Genomic DNA, 8,175 nt, shown 5'->3' with positions numbered 1-8,175 from the left:
AAATCAGTCTTGAGATATTTCTTGGCCCAGTCTTGACGTTTCAGCTTGTGTGTCTTGTTCAGTGGTGGTCGTCTTTCAGCCTTTCTTACATTGGCCATGTCTCTGAGTATTGCACACCTTGTGCTTTTGGGCACTCCAGTGATGTTGCAGCTCTGAAATATGGCCAAACTGGTGGCAAGTGGCATCTTGGCAGCTGCATGCTTGACTTTTCTCAGTTCATGGGCAGTTATTTTGCGCCTTGGTTTTTCCACACGCTTCTTGCGACCCTGTTGACTATTTTGAATAAAACGCTTGATTGTTCGATGATCACGCTTCAGAAGCTTTGCAATTTTAAGAGTGCTGCATCCCTCTGCAAGATATCTCACTATTTTTGACTTTTCTGAGCCTGTCAAGTCCTTCTTTTGACCCATTTTGCCAAAGGAAAGGAAGTTGCCTAATAATTATGCACACCTGATATAGGGTGTTGATGTCATTAGACCACACCCCTTCTCATTACAGAGATGCACATCACCTAATATGCTTAATTGGTAGTAGGCTTTCGAGCCTATACAGCTTGGAGTAAGACAACATGCATAAAGAGGATGATGTGGTCAAAATACTCATTTGCCTAATAATTCTGCACGCAGTGTAGTTTTGTCATCCCGCTTTCACTTTGTAAAAAGTCGCCGACCAATGATCGTATGATGACTCTAAATGGCTTGCAAAGCTGGAGAGTCAGATCGCAGCATTCCTTGTTTGTCAAATGGGAGGTAAGGCTTGTCTTTATTGTATAAGACCTTGCATGCAAATGTATCCAAAGATGAAGTCGATGTAGGGGTATACGTCCATCAGCTGATGTGTGGGTCTCCTATTAACCATACGTGTTTCGGGGTCTATACCTGGCCCCTTCCTCAGTGGAAGGGGCCAGGTATAGACCCCGAAACGCGCATGGTTAATAGGAGACCCGCACATCATCTGATGGACGTATACCCCTGCATCGACTTCATCTTCATCACTCCAGAGTTACTGACAGGGTGAGCCACCATTTTCCTTCATGTATTTGTACTGGCCTGCAGTAAAATTGATATCCAATGACCTTCTAATATACCTCTGATCCTAATATACCTCTGATCCTGGCTTCGTCTGACTACCCTGCTGGTTCCTGATCCTGGCTTCGTCTGACTACCCTGCTGGTTCCTGATTCTGGCTTCGTCTGACTACCCTTCTGGTTCCTGACCTCTGGCTTCGCAAAGACTCTGCTCGGTTTCACCATCCGTTTGGACTTTTGCTTTACAGCTTTATTTTCAATAAAGCCTTCTTATTTTCACTTATCTCTTGTTGTACGTCTGGTTCATGGTTCCGTGACCTTAGGACCAAGCCATGAATTCTGACGGTACAGGTCCATCCTCGCTACCCAGGCTGGTTGCCAGACTTGATCAGCAGGATCACCTGTTGGGTCGGTTCGCTGTGGCGTTGCAAACCCTGCTTGAACGCACGGCTCATTTCGCTCCCGTTGCCGATGGGTCGGTTGTCGCTCCTGGGCTCGCTCCTACTGCCGCTCCGGTTGTTGCGCCAGAGTCTACCCCGACACCTGTTTTTGCGCCTGCGGTGTTTCGGGGTATGACCGGTTCTGCCCCTCTTCCACAGCGCTTTGGGGGAGAGCCAACTCAGTGCCGAGGTTTCCTTAACCAGGTGGGCATTTATTTCGAGTTGCTGCCACATGCCTTTCCTACTGAGAGATCAAAGGTGGGCTTCTTGATCTCGCTGCTCTCGGACAAGGCCTTGGCCTGGGCCAGCCCTTTATGGGAGAACAACAATCCGGTGGTTGCCGAGTTTTCCGGTTTTGTTGCTTCTCTTCGGAAGGTATTCGATGTGCCGGCTCGTGCTGCCTCTGCTGCGAAGCTCCTTATGTCCATCAGACAGGGTTCACGATCCGTAGCTGAATACGCCATTGAGTTTCGTACCCTGGCAGCAGAGGTGGGCTGGAATAATGAGGCTCTGGTCGCTGCTTTCTCTCATGGTCTCTCGGATGCCTTGAAGGATGAGGTTGCAGCTAAGGACCTACCAGTTGAGCTCGAGTCTCTTATTTCTTTCCTGATTTTGATTGACACCAGACTCAGGGAGAGACCTTCCTTTAAGGAGAACCTGCGGAGGTCTTCTAACAGATTGGTGCCTACGTTTGCTGTCCCACCCGTGCCTCCCTCTCCTCCCACGCCTCCTGGGGATGACTTGTCTGGGGGTGAACCCATGCAGCTGGGGTTTGCTCGCCTGTCCGAGGGGGAGAGGGCACTCCGGAGACGCGAGGGCCGATGCATGTACTGTGGTCTCGGTGGGCATTTTCGGTTGGCATGTCCGAACCGTCCGGGAAAACACTCGTACCCTGAGATCCTGTCGGGGGCAGATCTTGGGTGGAGTCTCCTCGTCCCCGGTTTCCCGTGTTGACAAACCACTGATCACTGTTGTCCTCTCCTGGGTCGGGGGCTCGGTGACGACCCAGGCGTTGGTGGACTCTGGTGCTGGTGGTTTGTTCATTGATAGTGTGTTCGCTGCCGCCAATTCCATTCCTCTGCAGGCTCGAGGTTCCCCACTGGCTCTTGAGGCGATAGACGGCAGACCCCTTCTGCCGCCACACGTGACTCATGAGACCCTTCCAGTGGGGATAGCCATTGGTGCCATTCACAGAGAGTCGGTCTGCCTCCAGGTTATTTCGTCTCCACACTACTCGGTGGTCTTGGGGTACCCCTGGCTCCAGAAGCATAATCCGACTTTCGATTGGAGATCGGTCGAGATCCTCTCGTGGTCACCGCAGTGTGGGGCTAGTTGCATCCATGGGTCTGTCAAGTTGCTGTGTACTTCCTCGGACTCTCTGTTGCCTCCTGAATACGAGGAGTACCGGGATGTATTCGATAAGCCATAGAGTTACAATCTGGTGCCGTTCCTCCTCGTGGCAAAGTCTATCCACTGTCGGTAGCGGAGAATGAGGCCATGGAGGAGTACGTGAGGGAGGCGCTTTCACGCGGACACATTCGCAAATCTTCGTCCCCGGCAGGGGCTGGATTTTTCTTTGTGAAAAAGAAGGGCGGTGAGTTGAGGCCTTGCATCGATTACAGGGGTCTCAATCGCATCACGATCAAGAACGCTTACCCGATACCCTTGATTTCCGAGCTGTTCGATCGCCTTAAAGGGGCCACGGTCTTTACCAAACTCGACCTGAGGGCAGCATATAACCTGGTAAGGATCAAGGCGGGCGATGAGTGGAAGACCGCGTTTAACACCAGGACCGGTCATTACGAATCCTTGGTGATGCCCTTTGGGTTGTGCAATGCGCCCGCAGTCTTTCAGGAATTCATCAACGATGTTTTCCGTGACCTGTTGCAGCAGTGTGTGGTAGTCTATTTGGATGACATCTTGGTATATTCTGAATCCATGGAGGCCCACATTCTGGATGTCAGACGAGTGTTGCAACGGTTACGAGAGAACAAGCTGTTCGGTAAGCTTGAGAAATGCGAATTTCACCGATCCCAGGTAACCTTCTTAGGTTACATCATTTCCGCTGAGGGGTTCTCCATGGATCCTGAGAAGGTTTCGGCTGTCTTACAGTGGCCCCAGCCCAGTGGTCTTCGTTCCCTGCAGCGCTTTTTGGGCTTCGCCAATTATTATCGGAAGTTCATCAGGGACTTTTCCATGCTGGCCAAGCCTCTCACGGATCTGACCAGGAAGGGCAGTAATTCCCAGGCCTGGCCGCTCGAGGCCATCCGAGCTTTTGAGGCCCTAAAGTCCGCCTTTGTGTCGGCTCCGATTCTGTCGCATCCCAACCCTGGGTTGCCCTTTGTCCTCGAGGTGGACGTGTCTGAGATGGGAGTAGGCGCCCTTCTGTCTCAGCGTAGAACACCAGAGGGTCCTCTGCTTCCTTGTGGGTTTTACTCCCGGAAACTGTCTTCCGCGGAGTGCAACTATCAGATTGGTGACAGGGAGTTATTGGCCATCGTGCAGGCCCTTAAAGAATGGAGGCACTTGCTCGAGGGTTCGGTGGTTCCGGTTCTCATCCTGACGGACCACAAGAATCTGACCTACCTTTCTGAGGCCAAGAGATTGACACCACGTCAGGCCAGATGGGCTCTGTTCTTGTCACGTTTTAATTACGTGGTCTCCTACCTACCCGGTTCCAAGAACATCAGGGCGGATGCCTTATCACGGCAGTACTCCGAGCTGTCCAGGGAGGAGTCGATTCCGACTTCGGTCATACCTCCGAATCAGATCCTGGCCGCCATTCGCACCAGCCTGACCTCTCCCCTGGGTGAGCAGATTTTGGCGGCTCAATCTGGTGCTCCCTCTGGGAGACCCAACGGCAGATGTTTTGTGCCTGAGGAGTTGCGCACTCGGTTGTTGCGAACCTACCATAACTCCAAGACCGCGGGGCATCCTGGAAAGAATCAGCTGTCCTGGGCTGTTTCACGTCTGTTCTGGTGGCCTTCCCTACGTTCCGACATCGCCGCATATGTAGCGGCATGCTCCGTTTGTGCCCAGAGTAAGTCCCCTCGGCACCTTCCGTTGGGCCTTCTGCAACCCATAGCCACCGGGGAGCGCCCATGGTCACACCTGGGGATGGATTTCATTGTGGACCTCCCTGCATCCCGAGGCCATACGGTCATTCTCATAATTGTGGATCGGTTTTCCAAAATGTGCCACTGTGTTCCTCTCAAGAAGTTGCCCTCTGCACAAGAGTTGGCCACGATTTTTGCCAGGGAGGTCTTCCGGTTGCACGGTTTGCCTAAGGAGATTGTGTCGGATCGGGGGAGTCAGTTTGTGTCCAGGTTCTGGCGCGCCTTTTGCTCCCAGTTGGGGATTCATCTCTCCTTCTCCTCGGCCTACCACCCTCAGTCCAATGGGGCCGCAGAACGATCCAATCAGGCCTTGGAGCAATTCCTTCGTTGCTATGTCTCCGATCACCAAGACAATTGGGTTGACCTCCTGCCTTGGGCTGAGTTTGCCAGGAACACGGCGGTGAACTCTTCCTCTGGGACGTCTCCCTTCATGGCCAATTATGGGTTCCAACCTGCCGTGTTACCGGAGGTATTCTCTCCCCAGGATATTCCGGCTGTGGAGGATCACCTTTCCGTCCTACGTGCTTCTTGGGTACAGATCCAGAAGTCCCTTGAGGTCTCTGCGCAGCGCCAGAGACTCCAGGCTGATCGCAGACGAGCGCCTGCTCCTTCCTACCAGGTCGGAGACCGTGTATGGTTGTCCACCCGCAACCTCAACCTTCGAGTGCCCACTCCCAAGCTGGCGCCTCGCTTTGTTGGTCCCTTCCGAGTGCTTCGCAGGGTAAACCCGGTAGCCTATGCCCTTGCGCTTCCTCCTGGCATGCGGATCTCCAACGTGTTTCATGTCTCCCTGTTGAAGCCACTGGTGTGTAATCGTTTCACTTCCTCGGTTCCTCGGCCTCGTCCGGTCCAAGTGGGCAATCGTGAGGAATATGAGGTGAGCAATATCCTGGACTCACGCCTGGTCCGCGGTCGGTTGCAGTTTTTGGTCCATTGGCGTGGTTATGGTCCAGAGGAGCGTTCCTGGGTTCCCTCCGCAGATGTCCATGCTCCTGCCTTGCTCCGAGCCTTCCACGCACGCTTCCCTCAGAAACCGTTTTGTGCTCCGCGGAGGAGGGGCCCTTGAGGGGGAGGTACTGTCATGGTCTTACCTGCTTGCTGCTCTCCTTCGTTTGACATGTGCTGGCGGCCATCTTGGTTTCTGGGTTTCTTGTAGCCTTCCACCCTGCGGCTCCTCCTTCCCCTGGGAGGAGCTGGATGCCTAGCTCATATATATAGGAGGTCTGTGGCTTCAGTTCCTTGCTTGGTCCTCTTGTGTTCACATGCTTCTAAGACTGCTGCTGCTTCTGGTTCCTGATCCTGGCTTCGTCTGACTACCCTGCTGGTTCCTGATCCTGGCTTCGTCTGACTACCCTGCTGGTTCCTGATCCTGGCTTCGTCTGACTACCCTGCTGGTTCCTGATTCTGGCTTCGTCTGACTACCCTTCTGGTTCCTGACCTCTGGCTTCGCAAAGACTCTGCTCGGTTTCACCATCCGTTTGGACTTTTGCTTTACAGCTTTATTTTCAATAAAGCCTTCTTATTTTCACTTATCTCTTGTTGTACGTCTGGTTCATGGTTCCGTGACAACCTCCAGCCACATAATCACTTAATGTTTTCTGTATGTTGAATGAATAATTTTTGAGGCCTGTACTACACCGGCCTGCATTAAAACTGATATCCAATGACCGTCTAATATACCTCCAGCCACATAATCACTTAATGTTTTCTGTATGGTGAATGCATAATTTTTAGGGCCTGTAATCTAACTGGCCAACAGTAAAATTGTTATACGGTGACCGCCTAATGTACTTCCAGCCACATTATCAATTGTTCTGGTCTGTACGGTGAATGAATAATTTTTGAGGCCTGTAGTCCACTGACCTGCAGTAAAATTGATATCCATTGACCATCTAATATACCTCCAGCCACATAATCACTTGATCTTTTCTGTACAGTGAATGCATATTTTTTGGGGCCTGTAATCTAACTGGCCAACAGTAAAATTGTTATACGGTGACCGCCTAATGTACCTCCAACCACATTATCAATTGTTCTTTTCTGTATGGTGAATGAATAATTTTTGGGGCCTGTAGTCCACTGGCCTGCAGTAAAATTGATATCCATCGACGGTCTTATATACCTCCAGCCACATAATCACTTGATGTTTTCTGTCCGGTGAATGCCTAATGTTTGGGGCCTGTACTTCCATGGACTAAAATAAAAAATTTCTAGGCTCCAGCAGGGCACATTTTGACAGTTTCCCTTTAAGACGCATGAAAATGGCCCCTGATTAAAATACTTTTTTTTTTGTGGGAAATGTTGTCATTGATCCCCCTCTGGTATGTCACTGTCCATGTTGTGGGACAATTTGTGCACTTCTAGTAAGTGTTTGGTGGCTCTAAATATGACCTGAAGGTTTTTCAGGTTCGCCTGCCATTAAAGTGAATGGGCCCACTGCGAACTTGTGGTTCAAGAACATTTGATCGCGTTCGCGCGTTCGCGCGTTCGCGAATCGTCCCGGACGATGTTCCTCCATCACTAGACAATATTGGTTATGAAAATAAGTAAAAATCAGAATATCACTTCCTTTCTGGGATTTGCGTGCCTACTCATCCCTTGGTTATAACTTTTTCAACCATATTAGCTACAGTATGTAACTATGTAATTAACTGGGCGAAATTTAACAACAAATTATAATTTGGCAACAGACTGTAATCATCTGAGAAGAAGTTGGCCCTGTTTGAAATTTTTGGCCAATAGGCCAATAGTCAGACGAAAGATCTTTTGCTCAAACAAAGATTTTTAATGGATGGAAGATCTTTCATTGAAAGAACATTCCCAGCAAGATTGTTTATTCATTGACTGCTGTCATTGAGCATGCATGTCCAGTTTGAATTGTAGTAATGGCAAATATAAAATAAAATGTGTATGGCTATGTCTGTGAAGTGATCGTTCACCAGATGATTGTTCAGTCAACAGTTTGTTGGTCTGATGTGTATGGCCACTTTAGACAGTGTAGAAATAGTGTCTAAATAGAGATGAGCAAATTTCTTGAAATTAGTTTTTTAGGTTTGATTTGTCGAAATCCAAATCAATTCTACATGAATCAAATATGATCCAATTATCCTAAAAATTGGTATATGAGACTCTGAGGTCTGGTATATTACCCTTTTAAAAATAATAAATTACAACTTTTTGCCCTTTTATTTCTCTCCATCCTGTTTAAGCTGTACAACGCAATGACAGTAATAGCAAATAATGTCAGAGAGACACTAGCATATGTAGCTATGGTTAAATGGTTGACTGTGTTAACAAACAGCATGTTTAAAAACATACTGCACTGCTGCATGTGTTATGTTTTTTATATTGAAAAGCTTCAAAAAGTTGTTTCTTATTGGGGGCAGATGGGATTTAAACACACATGGTGTTATGGGTATAAAACAGTGGCTTGTTGGGACCAAGAGTTCAAAAATTATCCATTAACGGGGGCAGATCCCTTCCCATGCTAATATACACACACACAAACGCTAAGGTCAGAAACAGTGGCTTGTTCTACACAAGCGTCTAAAAGTTATTTGCTAACAAGAGCAAAATACCTGTCCAGATTTAT

This window comes from Bufo bufo, chromosome 2 (genome assembly GCF_905171765.1).
Source record: "Bufo bufo chromosome 2, aBufBuf1.1, whole genome shotgun sequence".
In the NCBI taxonomy this organism is placed as follows: Eukaryota; Metazoa; Chordata; class Amphibia; order Anura; family Bufonidae; genus Bufo; species Bufo bufo.
Note: the sequence above shows the minus strand (reverse complement) of the source record.